The sequence below is a fragment of the Motacilla alba genome, chromosome 2, assembly GCF_015832195.1.
Source record: "Motacilla alba alba isolate MOTALB_02 chromosome 2, Motacilla_alba_V1.0_pri, whole genome shotgun sequence".
Taxonomy (NCBI): domain Eukaryota; kingdom Metazoa; phylum Chordata; class Aves; order Passeriformes; family Motacillidae; genus Motacilla; species Motacilla alba.
This window is the reverse complement of record NC_052017.1, coordinates 107,235,430-107,255,707: the sequence shown is the minus strand read 5'-3', so window position 1 is coordinate 107,255,707 and position 20,278 is coordinate 107,235,430. Positions and strand designations below refer to the sequence as shown.

General features: G+C 36.3%; 2 long non-coding RNA genes across 2 annotated transcripts in view; both read right to left on the bottom strand.

The window, feature by feature from the left end:
- Positions 1-546, bottom strand: part of LOC119697869 — a 37,724-nt gene extending 37,178 nt beyond the window's left edge. The window contains exon 1 of the long non-coding RNA XR_005255969.1: positions 521-546. This is a non-coding gene — a long non-coding RNA (uncharacterized LOC119697869). The remainder of the gene's footprint in view (positions 1-520) is intronic.
- Positions 547-1,615: 1,069 nt separating this feature from the next.
- Positions 1,616-20,278, bottom strand: part of LOC119697868 — a 51,769-nt gene continuing 33,106 nt past the window's right edge. The window contains exon 4 of the long non-coding RNA XR_005255964.1: positions 1,616-2,331. This is a non-coding gene — a long non-coding RNA (uncharacterized LOC119697868). The remainder of the gene's footprint in view (positions 2,332-20,278) is intronic.

Sequence of the window (20,278 nt, the reverse complement as noted above, 5' to 3'; positions counted from 1 at the left end):
ACTGCAGAAACTTCTACACATTTGGATATTTTATGATTGTTAAAATTTTGAATATTTAAAGACAGAACTAAGATTGACAGAAAGTGGGGTAAGGTGCTTCTTGCATGTGTTTGTGGGAAGGTACTTCTTGCATGTATTTGTGTTCAAAGGAGACTAGTGTGCAAATCTGCTTGCAGAAAAATTAATTTTGGAGGTCTTAGCCAGTAAGAACATTGACCTTTTCAAACACTTTTATACAGATTTATTCAGAAATTCTTTCATAAATGATCTCACCCAGGCTTTGCTTTGATGTAACTGGGGCTTGTGTATCGAGCTGCTGAAGATGACTAGATTTGCCCTCATTCTATCTTAGGAAGAATATTTCCTTCTTCCATCCAAATGAGGTCCTCCCAGACCAGTCTATTAGGCAATGAAAGCAAGAATGGGGTCAGCTAAAGATGACAGAACTCCACAGAAAACAAATGTCTTCTGAAACTAATGCACTGCAAGATCTGATGAAGGAAAGAATAGACAAACACACCTCTTCTCTTCTCTTCTCTTCTCTTCCTTATTTTGTTCCTAATAGAAGATTAAGATTTATGAATTATGTATTTGAAAAGCAAAGGTAAAAAATCATGTCTGTCATCATATCCGAAAATTATGTAGTGTACATTTTTGTCAAAGCATGAATCAACACTAAGGGTCGAGGACACTATAATTGACTAACCAAGCAATGAACTTATCTATTTCTTTATTTTCCAGATGCTATCACCTAAGAAAAAAAAACAAACCCTTTATATAAAAGGAATACAGAATAAGAATGTGGTAATGGGATGAAGCCAACATAAAACAAACCAAATCAAGGATTGACACAATATCTTAGTGTTATATTTAGTCACACTCAGCTGGGACATGGGAAAGGAGACTAATTACAGAGGTTAGATGGGTCAGAAGTTAGGAAATTAACCTTAGATTTAGAAGAGTCACATTCTATTCCCTACTGTGCCACAGACTTCCTAGGTGAAACTGGTCAAATCCTTTTACTTCTGTCTTGATTTCAATTCTTCATATGCAAAACTGAGGATTATAATACTTCCCACACACATTCTGTTAATGATTTTCATTATTTGAATGTTACAGTGCTTTAGATTGTATAGATTTAGATAAGGGCAAAGAGAAGGACAAAAGAAATGGTGGTGGTTTTTTTTTTTTTGAGAAGCTGAACTGCCAACAGAGAAAAAGACTCCAAAATAATTATAACCATTAAGGCAAACTCTGCCTTCAATGGGTTGCAATTCAGATAGCTGAAATTTATGCTGTAATGTCACTGTAGGTATTTATTTCCTTAAATCCCATCTTTGTTTGAATCAGAAACCTATCATTACTTTGGCCCAATTTTTTTGTGCTGAAATAGAATGGTATTTATTAATAGGTTGCTCTTTTAGTTTAAGTCTATAATTTAAAGTAACTATGAAAGTCAAGGTTTAGTAAAACCCGTGTCCAGAAGTTCACAGAAGATCTGGTAAGGGCAGCACCTTTTTTGAAAGTGTTCCTAAATTATACCAATTGCATGGTTTGTGGTATTATACACTTAACAGTTTTCAAGGCACGAGCTGACAATTGAATCTGTTTTTATACATTCATTTAATTTAAAAATATATATTTTCTCAGTCTTATGTTTATTATTTTCAATATAGCTGATAAACTGCTGAGGCTGAAACATATCATGCCACTCTGAATCCAGTGTAGTCAGGACAGTTCATAATTGCATCAACTTGCATGAGTCTTCCTTTAAAAAGTCAGGCCATGAAAAGACATTTCACAGGGAAATTTAACAGTAGCAAAAAAAAAAAGTGGAGAAGACCAGCCAATAAATTAATTTATATGCACACCCACAGACTCTTTCCTACAGCAAACAGACAGACAGCTCAGCTGTCTACAGCTTTCTCTCACCTTTTTGGTACCTCTGTGTATCATTTATCCACATGGGTATTCCAAGGGGTAAATAGGAGTGAGAGCAATTAACAGGGCAGTGCAGTTTAATGGAGTTGTGGCCCTCGTTATGCTCCCCTTATATGCGTCACCTGCTCCAACTCTTCTTCTTAAGAGGCATCTGCTAAACTGCACAGCACTCTTTCCTGCTTGTGCAGGTAATGCTCTTCATGTGGCCTCTTAAATGGAACAATTTACCCTCAGGGAAGTGAGTCACACTTCAGTTAATGATGATGCTGAAGCTAGTAGGGGACAATGTAAAGGTTAACATGAATATTTTGCAGCCGATATATTAACAGTATCATCCAGTTTTCCTGGGAAAAGGGCAGTGGTCAGCTTGGTCGTGGTCACTATAAATGTCTGTAAAATGAAGAAGATCCAAAGAATAAATATAATTCCGTCAAAAACTCACTAAAAAGCATCCAAAGATTGGGGAAAATATTTCCAAATTTTTAAAATTGATTTCATCAGGTATAAATGTTGATCTCTATTTGATAAAACCACCCTTCAATCCACCCCCCCCAGAGACTTCTCATATAAATTTACTACGATTTACACCTTGTGCATGACTTTATGCCCCTCTGATAAAGTCTTAGAGTTACAGACTATTGAAATCAATTAAACTACTTATTACTAGCTTTTAGAGAAGGCTATAAGGACAATGCAAAAATTCTGAGATTAAGTTGTTTATTAAAAGCAAGAATCAACAGAATTGATAGGTAATTCATTTCCAAATATTATGAAAATGCCTACATACATAATAATTACAATGGTATTATAGGTCATGTCAAAATGGCATGAAAAATCTTAGAGAATAAAAACATCTAATCAAAGATTTGTAGCATTTTATAATAGAGATTTAGCAGATTTCCATTAGTCTATAAAGAAATTTATAAGTAGGGTTTATAAAATAAATTCCATTTTCTTTTCTGAATTCATGAGTGTCACTATATAAAAGAGTTTGCATCTGAAATGAAAATAAAACACAGAAATTCAACCACATAATAAATATTGCAGAAACAAGACCTTTTTCAATACCTGTGAAAGCCTACAAATTAAGAGTTTAATGTAATATTCTGATTACTATTTCATACTTATTTGTATTTCCGTTCTTATTATATATGAAAGAACAATCATTAATTTAGGGTTTCTGTTGACATTTTTGTCCTTTTTTTTTTTGACTTTAAGCAGCACACTTACATGCTGCTCTTGAGGAAGGTTTGAGAAGGTGTGAGTCTTGGCTTTTTTCATTGAATATTTGAAAACAAACAGCTTAGAGTAATAAATTTGCAGACAGATTTGCTCAAAATATCTTTCCTAAAGCATAAGGATAGATTGTTTTCCTTGGTTCTTACTCCCAACTCCCACTCCTGTAGTAGATCCAGCATATCCTGTAGACAACACAGGACCCAAGTGGAAGTACAACCAATATACCAATGACAAAAGTTGTAGTTCAGAAAATAAAGATGAAATAGCTCTCCTTTGCACCTACACACCTAAAAAATAATTTTAACTCATTTCGCCACCTCAGAATACTTTCCTTCCACAAATACTTTTTCTTTTACTCTTTGTCTCATACAGTTTTAAAGTTATAACAAATACAAATCTCTACATTGGATTCCATTGCTTCCACGATTGACTTGGTGTGAATCAGATCTCAAAACCCTGAGTGACAGCAAACATACCACTCAACACATCTCATACAGTAAGAACTGACCAGTCATCTCTCTAGTTGATCTCATGTTGATTATGGTGTGCAAGGATTTTGTGTACAGAACCAAGACAGCAAGGAACTTAAATATAACAGATAATATGAAATCTAGCCCAATTTTGAGTTGAGGTACATGGTGGAGTAAAACAAATGAAACATTGATGATCTCATCATATGCTGTGTGACTCCCAAAGGACCAAAATCAGAGCCACAAATAACTGTCATTTCTGAGGAACATTCTTAAACATGTTGACTAATTTTACTCCTAGCCATTGGGTTTTTTTGTGCAGCTGCTGAAACAGTACCTTGACCTGCAGTATTCAAACTGACAGCAGCCATCCATTGCAGTAATTTCACATAGCATTCCCTACAACAGAATCACAGTTGTCCATGTTTGACTCTGGCATGGAAGCCACTCACAAACACACAAACCCTCGTTTTAACAGCAGACGGATCGGGAGGAGTGGGAAGTTCCCAGTTTTACTCCTGCCAGAACTTGGCTGAGCCACTTGGCTGTCGGATTTGGCTGTGATGGCTTCCACCAAAGGGGAGAGAGACAGGTTTTGCTGCCCTGTGACTGAGAGTGCTGCAGTACAGGTCTGGGGAGCCCCCTCCAGAAGCAGCAAGATCTCTCCCTGTACCATATGTGCAACAGTGGCTGCCAGGCCACTTCCTGGGCAAGGTTCCCTCTGCCTACCCCAACACAAACTCACCTGTAAAAGGGTTCTTGAAGCCATTTCAGAGCAAAAGCTGTATTCTCTCAACATATCCTTCCTCCTTTCCCTTGGTGAAACTCATCTTTCTGAGTTAAGAGGGAATATATCTTATGGCGTAAATAGGAATCCAGACTAACATCTCTCTGAAGACACTTATAATCAAATAGCATAAATCATATAGTTAGCCTTCTGACACAGCAGTTTTAATTAATGCATTTTTAATCATACATGACAAGTTGTATCTCCTAATGAGTGATGACACTGGCTAGAGAAAGAAGTATGGTATTGGGCCTCAGAAATTTTGCATTAGGCATGGCTATGTGGATTTTAACAATCACCTTACATCCCCATTCAGGAAAACTCCTGTGCTGAAACTTCAATATGAACATATGAGTTGCCTACAGACATTCTTAAAAAATCTCTTTGAATCAAAGTCTTCACTTCCAGGTAGCTTTTTTTCTCAATATGGACAATAGAGACTACTTAATCTAATTCCACTCTCACAAGAACAGAAGGATAATTTCTAAACTCTTTGGGGCTAAAAGATGTCACTCACACTTTCATCTTGAGATAGTTAAATTACTAATCTCTTCAGACGGGTGTTTCTTCTTAAACACAGTGAAGGAAGATGGAGGAAAAAGGTTTTATTTCCTTGCAATGTTGATGATGTGTTTGATGGTCCAGTTCACTAGAAGATCAACAGCATGTGAAGATTTCCCCAGAGACCTTCATCGTTACTGGTGTAGATCTTGCCACAATTCAACACATTTATTGCTCTGTCTCTTTTCACAGATGGCTGTGACACTAGTTTTCCTCCTTGGCTTTTTTTAGCAACTTTACTTTAAAGAAAATAAGCTGGACTAACAAATCTTGTTAAGATTCTAACATAAAGAACTAAAAGGGTAGAAAAAATCTCAGTTAAAAGTGAAATGTACCATATGCCCTCGAACAACTATGCATCATTTAGAACTGCCTCTGTGACTGTCTTATTGTCCCCAATTGCACCTGGATGTATGTAGAGATATAACTTTCACTACAAGCTGTAAAGCTACAAAGCTTCCTTTTCCTTATTCTTTTTGTCAGTACTGAAAAATACTCTTTTTTTTTTTGCATAGGTCTTTTTTTTTTTTCTGAGAGATTTTATATACAAAAGCTATGTAACAGTTTCGTAGATATCCTTTACTATGAATATTTTCAGTTCAAGAATGTAAACCAATTTTAATTAATGGGGATGAGTTTTTAACCTACTTCATTTTTACAGGACTTACTAAAGATAAAAGTGATGTATGGAGAATTGCTCTCTTTGAGTGTGTTATAATCCTTATTTGCATAATAAAAGAGACTATGCATAAACTTAAGAGTAATCATAAATGTATATTAATGAAGACATTTATAGACACATGAAAATGTATATCAGGTTGGGAAAAAAATCTAAGATATTAATGTTGACAGATTCAATAAAGATGATGTAATGTATGTTAATATTATTATAAATCCGTATTGTTATTCATAGGCTTATATTAATATTGTCATTATGAATCATATTCTGTCAGTTCCCATGAGAAAATAAAAATACATGATGGCAATACACAGTGGCAAAGTGGCATTGTCATGTTTATATTAATGTCAAGTTCAAATTAAAATTAGTTCTAAAATTAGTGACAAAGACATTGTTTTTGCATTTAAAAACAATCAGCATTCATGTTAATGCTGCTAATAAATTGATATTGAAATAACCAGCTTCAATAACTATAGATTGAATGTGTTTGTTGTCAAAGTAAATGGAAATATAATCTTTTGAAGTTGTCATTACTGAGCCATGAATAAGGAAAATGATGTGCAGACTCTTTGCTTATGAATATGATGGTTCTGATTCTTTTTCCTGATGACATTTATTTTGCCCTAGAGTTGGTTTATGGATGTCACCCTGTTCTGTGGGATTTTTTTTGTTTATGCCACAGCACTCAGGTTCAGGACTTGCTGAAGGGCATATATGGCTCTGAGATCAAAACAGAGGGTAGTCACTGGGTATCATAGGGTTGACTGAGCAGTACTTCACCTTCCTTCACCTCAGTTTCAGCTTTGGACCACATGCAGTGTTGAATTCTCTTCGGTCCAGCCTACTGCAAGAACAATCATGATGCTTGTTTGCTTAGTTACATCCCCATTCAATTTCCTAAGAAATATTTAAATGAGAACTTACGGTAAATATAGGGGGTTTATTAACATGATGATTGAAATTGTTTCGCCTTTCTTCTTCAGTACCGTGTCAGTGAGGAGTTGTTTGTTGTACCCATAGCACAGTCAGCATTTTTGTTCATTGCAGGCACAGTTTGTGGCGATTTGGAGTGGGGCTGTGGCTGAACCTCATCCCCAATGGGCTACAACTGTGTAGGACAGGTGAAAGTGTTGAAGGCAAGGAGACATGGAGTGCTGAGGTGTAATGATCAATCAAAAAAGGGGAGAAAAGACACACATCTGTAATGCACGTAAGAAGAAGGGTATAAAAGGTTGTACTGGGGAACAAGAAAGTGCTTGAAGCCTTCTTTCAGGTGTCAGTCATACCTCCACCATCAGTTGTGTTTACATCATGTAAAATAAAGTACCCAGGGTCTGCTAATAACAAACAGAAACCTATGCCTTCCACCATTTTTTTCTCCTCTATTTTATTTTCCTTGGGCCAAAAAGAGACAGAAAAACCCATGTACAAATAGGACTTGGTATATTATCATTTCCGAGACAAAAGCTAAAACAGTTGTCATACACCAAAATATATATAATGAGCACCACTTGTGAGAATCAGAGTTTGGATTGAATTATGTTGCTAATTTGAAGAGGATTTAATAGTTGATCCTTTGAGAAATATGGTATCTATACAGGGAGAGGTTAATTTTGAAATTGAGTTGTATATAGATTCTCATGGACACAATGCACTTTTTATACCAAGCAGTACTTGAAAATGAACATCTGTATACACAAAGGACTTTGACAGCATATAAGAAACTATTTCTTTATACAGTAATTTAATTTTCTTGTTTACTTTCCATAGATACTTCGCAATGTAGACAGAGATTTTCATATTATTCTACCTATGGAACTTGTCCTTATTTTCATAAATATTTGAGCTTAACTAAGGATGCAGAATCTATACAATGAGAAACTATGCACAAGATTTATACATTAAGAATGTTCTATCCATCTTTCTATTCCCTGACAGGTTACCTTTCATTCAAAATATGCATTACTAGTGTCACAGGGGCATTGATAAAATTACAAAACACCTGCATAGATGGAGCAACCATACCCAGTTGTTATCTCACTTGAGAAAACATATCTGACTCTCTTTTACATTAATGTAAACTCTCTAGATTATTGTCTTTGAGCTGAACTAAATTCTGCAGTCAGACTGGTTAAAACCTCATTTAATCTACATGGGAAAAGTTATTTCAAAAAGAAGGCTAATTAGTAGTCTGCACTAATGAAAAGATGCCCTAGGTAGTAAGTGCACAGAAACATTGTGAAAGATTAGGAATTCAAAAAGATATAACTTTAAACTAAACAGATTCAAGGTGAGAAAGAAATGATACATCATATCCACCCAATAAGAACTGATAATTGTGTCTGCAAAGCCCTAATCTTGTTTCCTGTTCAGGAAAAGTTGAGCTCAGTAATGCATTGAAATCTGTTTCAGGCAAACACTTTATTGGCATGATTATTTTAATAATGGAATATTTCTACATCTGTGGTCACCATTTAATGTGGTGGTCTTCAGGGCAGTTAGGACTTGGTGAAGGGGAGATCTTGACTCTATTTCAGAAGGTTGGTTTATTATATTATGATATATATTACATTAAAAAGACCACACTATAACTATATTACAAAGAACAGAGAGAAAGAAAGATTCATCAGAAGGCGAGATAGGAATAGAAAGGAATGAATAATAAAGTTCTGTGACTCCTAGAGAGTTCGAGAGCTTTTGCTTTCTTGATTGGTCACCAAGTAGAAACATTTCACTTTGACCAATCAAGAAAGCACCTGCTGCATTCCACAGTAGCAGGTAACAAATTGTTTACACTTGAAGCTGAGGCCCTCTCAGCTTCTCAAGAGAAGAAAATCCTAGCAAAGAGATTTTCATAAAATATCATAACTACAATGGAAATTATCCCACTAAAATCTATTTACAAAATCAGTGAGTAAGATACCTCAGAGAGTTTCATCCTTCAGTCTCTTTTAGAAAACCACTCCTTTCAGCCTAGAACTTTGTATCAATGTCTTGGCAAAAGAAAAAAAAAACAAAACAAAAAAACAAACAAACAAAAAAGAACTCTATTCTAAAAAGTGTTTCTGAGTTGAATTTTCCACTTAATGTGCAGGAACACAATCAAGGTCTTCTCTTTAGCTGTATTTTCAGACTGTCTTGATTTGTGTATGGATAGCTCTCACATTAATCAGTGATGGTGCCACATTTGGATCATGTCTGTTCTGACACCATCAAAACTGGAGAAAAAGATATCCTTCCCTCCCCTCTTTTTTTTTCTGCCCATCCACCTTTCACTTCTGGGGGATGAGAAACCATGTCTAACCCAGGGAAAGGAATGAAACACAGACAAGCTACACAGCAATCTGCAGCTTAAGCCTGGCAAGAGATCAGCCTCTAAAGTGCTCCCTTTCAGAGAAGCAGCTTACCTACCTTCCATAAGTATGTGAAAGTCTGTTTCTTTTCTACGTTTTGTCAACACTTGTTTATCTCATCCTACCAAATCTCCTTGAATTGAGTTGTGTGTCTGCAAAATGAATCCAAAGCTCAAACAAGCCATTGACATTCTCTGCTCCCACCCAAGAGAAGTTTCATTTTTCTGCTGGCAATGATCCATGACATTTAAATTCTGTCTTCCACAACAGGCTTATAGAAAACTACAGAAAGAACTACAGGGCCAGTGCAGGAAACATAACTTTACCACTATCATTTAAAGCAACTTGCACAGACAGTCAGGATAATCTGAATTTTTGTTTACTGGCTCATTTCTTGACTTTTTACATGACTGACTTTGGAACATGCTGTAGTATGTCATTTTCAAGATCCAGGCATGGTCTGCAGAACAACAATAATCTCCATGATGGTGAAAGAATCACAGCCTTGACTATACATGAGTTTGTCAAGAACAAATTTTAGACTCATTTTAGCAAGGCTAGCAGCTGCTGTTTTAAACGGAAGTGAAAAGGGTGAAAAATTCCCCCAATCAACCCAGGCTCTCAGCTGGCTTCTGCCTGGCCATGTTCATGCCACCACTGGTCTGAAGGGACTCTAAAACAGACGGTCTGGCTGTCTGGTGTATTTCTTCTCACTAACCCCTAATGTTAACTCAAGGCAAAGCTTCTCTTTGATGTGTCGCCTTAAGAAAGCAGCATTACCAGAAACCTTGTCTCCGGGGTCTACAGAAATTCAAGCTGTAGGGAAAATAAGTCCAGACTTCTGGAAAATTAATTTCCTTGAAGAGATATCCCATTCAATGTCACCTGATAAAGCTCCTATGATTTCATGGCAGAACTCTGAGTACTCAAGTCTTCTTCCCACTGATCTTTAACTCACGCTTTGCATTCCATATTTTTTCTTTTACATCTGACTAAAAAGAAATTATTTCTTGCAATAATTTGTGAATCTAATGAGGAGCATATAGCTACAACTTTTCTTCTTTCCTGCAGCTCATGATTCCCCTACCTCTTATATTTAATTGAAGATTATTTATATTATAATAATACTAATGAGAATGAGAAAGATATGCTAAATGCATTCTTATAACTACAAATTCATGATTGCTCTCTGACATATGTTCTCCAGGGTTTTCCTCAAACTTGCTGTAAAAATGTTGGCATTCCCATGGGGAAAATATTACCATGAAAAAATACACTGTTTTCATATGCAGCCTATATTTATTTAACCATAGTTAAGCTTGGATATTTTTCTCATTCTGCTTCATAATTATATTTGTCATATATGAGTTCATCCATTTCCATATTTGCTATTGGGCTGAGTAAAATAGCAGGGACCTTTTCATTATTCCTCATCTTTAACTCACTCTTTCAATCATCGCAACTCTGTATTTATTGGTACCTTTCTGTAGGTGGTGGAACTGGAGGCAATAGTGCAGGTGTGATCTGGCCAGAGAGGTACAACCACAATGCTGCTGTGCAGAGTAATTTTCCATTGCTTTACTACACAAGATCACATTGCTTTTTATTGCCACTGCAATGCATTACTAGCTCCTTCCTAGCTATTTGCTAGCTGTCAGCCCCAGATCTTTTCCAGCACAAGGCATTTCACACACCTCCTTCTTGAATATCTGGGCTTTGGAAGCATTTTGTTCTGTTCTACAAACAAATCACATGTTTCTGCCTGAACATGTGTCAGAGTATCCACTTATAGGAAAAAAAACCTTGAAACTTTTAGTCACTATAACTAGAGTAATGAAAATCGTAATATTTTCTCTGGCCAGTATTCTTTTGGTGAGATATACTTGCTTTTCTCACCATTCTGCAGAAGGAGAAAAGTGTTATGTTCCATGTTTCACAGACCCAACAATCCAAAGAAGACATGTGTGTCCTAATTAGTACTCATCAGCTCCTTATAAACACATGCATTAATTATCACTGAAAGATACTTGATATCATAGAAGACCTCATGCAAATTAGGCAACACTGGCTTTGCAGTTAACCTAGTTGAGTTCTTGAGTTCTGTCCACCTTTCAAACTCTTTTCTTTTCTAAGTATCTAAAGAGTTTTCAAGAACAGAAGAAAAAGGAAGAATTGTACCAAGAAACTTGCTGACCCCTTTGTGAATGTCATGCAAGTAATTCTGAAGACAGAATCTCTTTTCTCTTGGTTCCTATGGAAACATCCACCTCTACTCTCCTTTATCACCATATATATTATTTCTCATGTCTCTAGGTATTTTCTTTCTGCTTCCCAAAATTCTTGAATTGAATATACTCTCCATATTTACCCCTTATGTGATTTGACACTTCCCTTATCATTGATGGAAGCACCCAGCAAGATTTCGAGATAATCTTTCACCCACCCATTGGCAAAATCCCCATGATTTCACCAGAGGAGAGGATGGACTGTCAGAATTTCTACACAAAACTGTTCCTATTTTAGATGTGCTTCTTTCAAAAAGATCATGGATGTTCCCCACTTAGACTGGGAGGATGAACTGCTGAAGGCCATGTGCACCTCTCTTCAGCATTAAAATCACATGTTGCCTGTGATATTAACAAAGGTAATAACTGTAAGCACATAATGATGTGCATGTAGAAATGTGAAATACAGGTTGGAAAGACAATGTATTGCTTCTTTTTCTACAGCGGTACTTTTGATAGGTTCAGTACTTTAATTGTACCTTTAGGACAAACATAGTATCAGAAGAAAACACTACAGACTATGAGGAATATTACATACAAATCATGAATAGATCATTTCAATACTGATGTATTTCTCATTAAATTTAAAAGAAAGGGAGCACAGGAAGAAAGAAACTCTTTGCTGAATGCCTAAGCCTGAAACAGTGTTATCCTGTATCTACGTGTGAGTTTTCACACCCCCTGATGAAAAGCAAATTTTACCTGACTTCAAGATAAATGGTTCTGCAAGTTTTTTTGTTTATAACACCACTTCTCCTTTCCCTAAAGAACTGTCTTCACCAAGGATATATCATCAATGAAAATACATTGTGGTCTCATGAACATTTTTTTCAGCAACAGTACCTGAGTGCAAATAAAAATGTACGTCTGTGGATAAAGAAAGAGTAATGCTTTAAATTAGTTCTAATAACAAAGCAAATTGCAACACTAAGTCATGAAACTATCACTAAACAGCAGTGATGGAACTGCATATTGAAGTGTGATAAGAAAGCAAGCTAAAGAGCAAGTGCTGGGCATATTTCTAAAAATAAAGGAGGTCCAAGAAACCTTCAACTTCTTTTCTTTTTGCACTCTTTGCATTCTTACTAGATGATGTGCAAAGATAGCAACATTTATCATTTTAAACTTGAGAAAATTTCAGAGAGGGCTTGTGTTTGGGGGCACATGAGTCTCAAGGTTGTCTTTTTGCCAATGTGCTGTACTGTTATTGCACTCAGGGTGCACTGCTGACAGTCAGTGTTCTGCAAAAATGACAGAAAATAGGGAACCAGAGTAAGCAGTTTCACTTCTTGCACACAAAATGTCAACTTAGCTGTTATCTTATGGCCTAAGTGATTAGCAGAAATATACAATCATTTCTGAAGCTGTTTACTGTAACTGCCACAGAGGCAGCCAAATTCCCAAGCTATCTGAAATTCTCTTCTTCCAATTCTCAGGGTTGCTTGCTTATATTAGAGATGATGCTTCAATCTCTCACAGTGATTTTGCTGCCAAATTTTTGTGTGTTGCTGTATTATTTTCTAACTCACTTCCCTTTAAGTCATGTTGTCTTTTACCAGAAGGTTGAAGTGATCAGGCACTTTTCAGTACAAAGCCACCAATCAAACATTTGTTGCATAATTTAAACATGTGGTGAGGGAGAGACTACCTGTATAATTCCATTGTGTTGTTTACTCAACATACTGAGATAAAGTCCCTAAAGGCACTGTAAGCATACAAAAAAAAAAAAAAAAAAAAAAAAAGTTTTTTCTGTCTTTCTCATTCTCTTACTCCCTCATTACTCACTGGGCTTTCTTCCAAAATTCTGGAGGTCAGTCTGAGGGGCTTTTTATAACTTAATACTTAGAATCTAAATCTACACTTGTTTTTTTCTTTAAATAAAACAAAAAAATAAAATCCAAAACATTTTTCTCAGTTATAGACTTTTCTGAAGAGAAAGTTGGATTCTTAGCTCCAGAGGGAATTACATTTTGTTTTCTTTCTTCGAAATGTGTCTGGTTTTCACGAGGTCTTTAATTATCTAATATAAAATTGCCTGATTTGTCTTTTCTAATGCCTCATTTAAAGCAGAATGCTTAAATCTGCCCCCTCTGACAGACTGTAGCTAAAGTAATATCTTATTTTTAATTCTGAAATAATTTATTATGATAAATAAATTACTTTATTATGGTAGTGAATTACATTCATAATTGCTGTTTTATTGGCTTCAGGGCTCATTAAAAATATATGTTTCTGTTGTAGTAACTATTTTGCACCAATGCATCTTAGTACTGTGCTTTTTAAAAATATATACTATGTTTGTAATAAAAATACTGAATTTATATACTATTATTCACCTAGAATCTCTTGTAGAGACAAGATCATCTACAATACATACTTGTGAGAGACTCCCTGGAGAATCTTAGCAAGAAAAAAAGGGGGTTAACATTCTTTGGGTGGACACGGAACAAACTCCAGTGCAAGTCCTCTGACCCCTCATTCTTTATGTGAAATTAGATCCAAGCACCAACTGTCTTCCACTAAAAGACTATTTGGAAATTGTATTATCAAACATTAAAGAGAAGTTTTATCTGGGGTTACCACATGTGTATCAACACTCCAGGGTTTCTCAAACTGTCATCTCTGGAAATCACAGGTTAAAAACATCACCACACCCTTCTTTAGTGTGTACACATTTTTTCACCAGTTCATAGTAGGGATATGATGAAACAGGCAATAAATCAAGCTCTAAAAATGGTGTTCTGTAGAAAGGGAATGTGTTTGCTGTTTATATTCACAAAATGGTAAACAGAAAAAAGGGTGTCATCTTGCAGAACTCCTCTCTCATAAGTGTGCATCACACTTAAGAATTTTATGCTGAACCAGAAGCAGCTGTGAGAAAAGGGCAAAAAACACTCCTCCAACTTTTGAGCTTTTTTAAAAAAGTCTTTAAGAAATAGTGCACTGTGTTTTGCTTCAGTAATAGTAGAAGAAAAACCTCCGTGCAGGTTTACCACTGAACAGCCACAGTGGTATTTGTTCCAGACTTAGATGTGCTTCCCACTGACTTTGATTGACAAAGAAAGTCAAAGATGCCTAAGACTTTTATTCCTCATGGGATCGACCAAAAAACTTTGATATATCTGCGTTAGGCAGAACAATGCGTGTTTTAAAGAATTTGTCCCCAAAAGTATCATCCAAAATCCAGAGCTTTGAGCTGTGCTCCCTATATAATATGAGAGAATCGAGTGCCTTAGATGTACGATCCAAAAGCTCATACCCTTACCTTGGGAAACAACTGGACAGTCAAAATAGAAATCCAAAGGTGTACATTCTGGGGTTTTTTCATCATATTGATGCCTGTCAGCCAAGACTGCCCATGACACAAGGGTAGTAACAGAGCACTGCTTCCCTCCTAACACTTTGTCTGAGCATGGGTTTGTGCGGTGGGATGTGAGAAGTCATTTTGGGCCAGTCAGTTTTCATGTGGACAGTAATATGACATCTCCATGACATGCAAAGGAGTAGATATTTGATTGCCTTAGCCAAACATGGAACCAGATATGAGGTGGTTTCCACACAAAAATGCTTGGGGATTACACCGGACCTGAAAGTCCACATATTTTGCAGAATGCTGGGTAAGATCTGGAAAACTCTGGGAAGTAATTTACTCACTTGCAGGGAGCAATGTGAGTACCTTATTAGTCACCTCCTGACCAATGGTCTTAACCAGAGAAGTGGCAGAGGCTGTGCTTTTAACTTTGAGGAGAGTGCCACTGTACAGATTTGGGAGTTAAGCTGAAGGGCAGCCTAGCTTCATTCTCAAAGTAAAAGCTAAGCAGCAGCAATAATGAGCAGGATACACTTGTCCATCAATGGCAAGCTGACTGCAAGCTTTTTAGTGACCATGTGTAGTGGCCAGGTCATGTTCCCTGTCACCAGAAGGCGAGAAAAAGCACTCTACTCTACTGTGCTGAACAGTTCTCAAGTAACTCAGGCTGCAGATTGCTGCTTCCTTAGCAATTACATTCAGGAGTGTTCCCCAATTTCTATCTTAAAAGTCAGCTGTCAGTTCCAATTGCCAGTTCTTCCCTTCCACAACTTTTCAGTTAATGGACTGATTTCTGAACTGACCTGGGGTTTGCTTAACCATAATAGGAAAGTTCATTCAAAATAGAATGTTGGGCCATCTCTAACTCAGCTGATAAAATCACTCCCCTTGCAATGACAGAAACAACAATATGTAAAGAAAGTAAGGAGAGTTTTTAGTGTTATTGAAGCATTAGCCTTGGATACTGGGTTTTGGTAATAAGAAAATGGCTCTCTCCCTAGCTGTGTTAGGGCAAAAGGTATTCAACATGATTACTTTGCCAGCAAGAAAATTGACATAACAAGGTTTTCTGGCTTTATAACCTGTATTCACTAAAGCAGGTAATCTAGCTGCTAGCCTGCTGAAAATTACCTGTTTAGTGATACTCAGTGGTAACTGATTTCTAATGCAAACGTTTATTGCACTCATTAGTTTCAATATCTTTCCTATTTGCTTTTGCTAGTGGTGATGGTTTTGTTTGCTGAGTTTTTTCATTATCCTTTATTTCAAAACTTGAGTCCTACCAGGCCAGATAGTCTCAGGTTAAAACAATTTATGACCAGATCTCATCACATTATAATACCTCTACCTTTCTCATGTTGCCAGATTAACAGACGTCTCCCAGAAACTGATAGTCTGAAAGAGATTAGTTAGATTATTAGGACTCCAGATCTGCAGCTAGATAGGCTGGGGTTTCATCCTCCTAACCCTCCAAACCCAAAGGGCTTTGACTGAATTAGTATTTCCTACGATTTTAATTTATAGAATCAGACCAGTGGAAGAAGACCTAAGTTAGCAATATGGATTTAAACAGTTTAATGACCATATAAAATTCCTTTACACTATTTTCTTATATAAGGCTTGACCTAAAAAAAAACCTGAATAAATATTTAGAAAGGAACAGAAAAGGAGAAAAATGCAGTTTGCTAAAGTAATTACTAAATGTGAAACTGAGATTCCTAAACTAATTTTCAAGTAGCATGTGCCACTGAGACATTAGCATGCACAGACTGCAGGTCTTCACCAGGTCTTAAGGGTGATATTCTTACAGGACATTTTCACTACAGCCAGTCTTCTGATTGAAAATTTTAAGTGAATCAGCACCCATTCATTTTTCCTTCCTTGGAGTCTATGACAAGTAGCAGTTTTGTGATATTTGTCTATTAGGAACTTGGTAGAAATTACCAAGATCTTTCATACCTATCACATAGTTTAAGGCAAAGATTTATTTCCTGGTATTTTTGATAGTTAAACTAAGCTAAATTATAAGGTGAAGTTTTAATGAGACAGAATTCTATTCAAGATGTTAATTGTTAATGAAATACCTTTCTCTTCTTTGCAGTTAATTAGGGTTAGCTTTAAAATCTCATCAAGGTCAAGTATTTCTGATCAAACTGGAAAAAGAGATTGACAGGCAGTACTGGACTTTTCAGTAATAGTATTCGCTTGTTTTTTATATAAGTCTAGATTTGGAGCTCATTTTTCCACAGACTACATTAAACTTTGACATAGAAAATCAAAAAGTTATCTATTTGAAGTTGCTGTTGATATGATTTCCAGCTATATCAAAGACACTTAAAGAATACTTTGTAAAAAAATTCTTGGTACAAAGTAGCTAAAAGATTTGTGTAATCATCAACATTCTGAGGTGGTAAATGAACTGGTAAAGCAGATGCTGGTTGATGTGAGAAGCAGCTCCAGTACAGATAAATGTAAATGTCATTGAAAAACATGAGTATGAAGGGGCATGCAGTTTCTACTTTATAAATATATAAATTTCACTGACATTGTAAGAAAAAAGTATTTTTGCCCTTCCAACAAATTCAACAAATTTGCCCTTCCCAGTAACCCTCCTCTGTGATATATACTTTGATCCACTACATGAAACCACAAGACCAGGTATTAAAATCGAAAATTTCTATTAGATGTGATTCTAAATGTCTTAGAAGTTCTTCAAAAACTCTTCTGCAAGCCTCATCTAATTTTAAATTAAAATCCATGCTTGTCTGTCTCTTCACCTGAGATGAAGGACATTACACCACTTATTAGGCATCTCTGGCCTCCAAAATAAACCTTCCTAAAAAAAGAGATAGGTCTTGTAATCTGCTACGCCATATGAAAATTAAATATTTGCTTAATTTTGAAAAATAATTGGTGTTCTTCTTTTTAGAAAGATTTTGGCAGTGCTGGAAATTGCTCCTGTAATCTAAAGTAGAGGCCAGAATCTCAACTAACGTAAAGATTTTTAGTTCCATCAAATTCAAAGTTGCAAGCCAATGTACACCAACTCTGAATCCAGTAAAGCGGTATGTTAAGCTTCATTCTACTTGTTGAAATGAAAGGGTGAAGATATGATGTAGCCAGATCGTTCCTTCCTAGCATTGTCAAGATTGTACTGATGTTGGCAATACAAGACTGAGCAACCCTCTTAACAAAGAGAGATTTGTTTAAACCAAGTATGTGTGTGCCTTGCAGGCCTGTCTCAGAGAAGATGGCAATTTCCTCTTGCCCTTTTTCAGTACTCTTTATACAGAGTTTTATGAAAAGCTGTAATATTCCCAGACACATAGAAAAGATCCAGCTAGTCTTACTTACTCAGAACTGAAAGTTTTAAGGTTAGTCTTGAGGGACATTATTACACTGCAGGTCAATAATGCCTCATAACCTTTGCCATGCCTCCTGAGGGCAAACACACATATTGTGATACCCCATTCTGCTCTGCTACAGATGAAAGCCTTTGGAAAGGCTGGCTTAAGGTTAGGAACCGTATGAAGGAATGGCCCCAAGGATGTTCTGTTAGGGCACCAAGCTTGTATGGAACAGCAGCAAGTCTGCCTCCCCTGGACCTTGCTCTGTGTATCTCTTTATCTTTGAAGCAAAGGTACTAAAGGAATTCTGGGCTCTAACAGAAGACGACAAAATGTTTTAGATCCGTGCTTCCCAGACCAGGGAAGCATTTGAGACTTCTCTGCTCACAAACACTACATTTCAAGGCTGAGAAAGAAGACAGTGGGTGGGAGGGTTGGTTTGGGGTGGGGAGGCCAGTTTAGGTGGGGGTTTAGGTTGGGGGAGATTGAATTCTATTCAGTTTAAGATTGCCTATGTTCTACTCCATTTTGAAGTTTCTCAAATAAGGATAAAAATTGCTCCAGGAATTTTTCAGTGGAGAATCATTTCCATTTTGTAATGCACTTGTTTCAACAACCTTATCTTAACCTCTTGAACTAGAATGACCATACTAGATTTTGCTTCAGTGACAGGCTAGTGTGATAAACTCAGTTTTTAAGTTACAGTCTATTGGATTATAGCAGTGAAATAAAAAATAGCCATTAGACCTATTGAATCATAGCTAAAGGACACTTGAAATCTAGACTACATTTATTGTGTTTTGTGCTTACAGTTTTCTTCTTATTTATTGTGCATTTTGGTAAGTCAGGATGTCACATTTCCTTTCCAGTTAAAAATTATTCCACGATATTGAAAATAAAAATTATTTTTAAATTGAAGGGAGCAGAAAAAAATTCTGCCTTGCCTCACAAGTCCATAGAAAATCAAGGTAAATTAATATCCTTTGGCTTCTACTTATAGCAGAAGTCTTGCTGCAAAATTAACCTTCCTATGTAGGCTACATTGCTTAAATTCTAAAACACTTGGATCATGGGTCTATTTTCACTGATAGGAACCACAAAAATTAACAGAGAAAATCATATCTTCAACTGACGTAAATAAATTGCACTGAGCTTAAGTCTGTTGCTCTGTACTGATCTGAACAAATTTCAAATCTGGTCCTTTAATGTGTAGGAGGAAAAGTTCAATAGTTCAAGAAGTTTATATTGCAACAAACCTTTCTGATTTGGCTGTAAGAAATCTGTTTCAGAACCAGTCTGCTTCCAACTATCTAGTTTGACCCCAAAAGTTAATAACAGTGCATTTCACTCCCGAAGTAGAGGGTTTAAAAATAATTAATCATTTTGAAGGAGCACTGTTTGCCATATTTTTGCAGGGTTTTTGTTTTTTTTTTCCCATCTACATCCCTACCAAAGGATTTTCTTTCAGATTTGGAAGAGATAAAAAAATCTAAACTATCTTTTTTTTTTTTTTTTTTCTCTGCTGTTGCAATGTCCATTTCCGTCTTGGTTAAAGTAAGGTGCAGCTTTAATCCTTTCTCTGGAATCAAGAGAAATCCTTGCCAGCCTCACAGAAATAAACGCAATAAGGAACATACTAGGAAACATGGATAGAAGATGCAAAGACATGCTGATGTGCTGTTGCTTTTACTTGTCCAACTTTAAAGAAGTGACAGTTTGCTGCTAACAATATATGTATTTTCTATTAGGATTAATTACTCTTGTCAAATTTTTCTTAGGCTCACTCAGGCACACTGTGTTTTTCAGGCTGCTGAGCATTGAATCAGGTCTATTACATCTCAAGTGCCAAGTGTTTGTCACCTAATCATCCCTTCTCCACACAGTCCTAGGACTACTCCTCATCCAGGAATTTGGAAAACTTGTTCCATACTCCATATATGCCCCATCTCCAAACCAGTCCTTCATTTCACAGCTGAAACCACTGCTGGTAGAGTCTCACACATCAGAAACTATTAAACTCAAGTTTCTTTAGCAGCTCAGTGGGACACAAGTAGGCTCAGCACTTCAAAAAAGAAGGCCACTTATTTAATCTCCTAAATGTAGATTTAAGTCCCTATTGTTGAGAATCTAGGCTGCAGAATAAGAGCCATTTTCACAGGGACACCCTGGCCCGTTTTTCATTGCTCTAGCAAACAAAGCAGCTGTAAATCCAGCTGGGTTTATGGCTCTGTTGTATTACTGGAACGGCAGAAAGCAGCCAAAGAACACTAGTGAACCCGTCCATATGTATTTCAAATACCTCAACA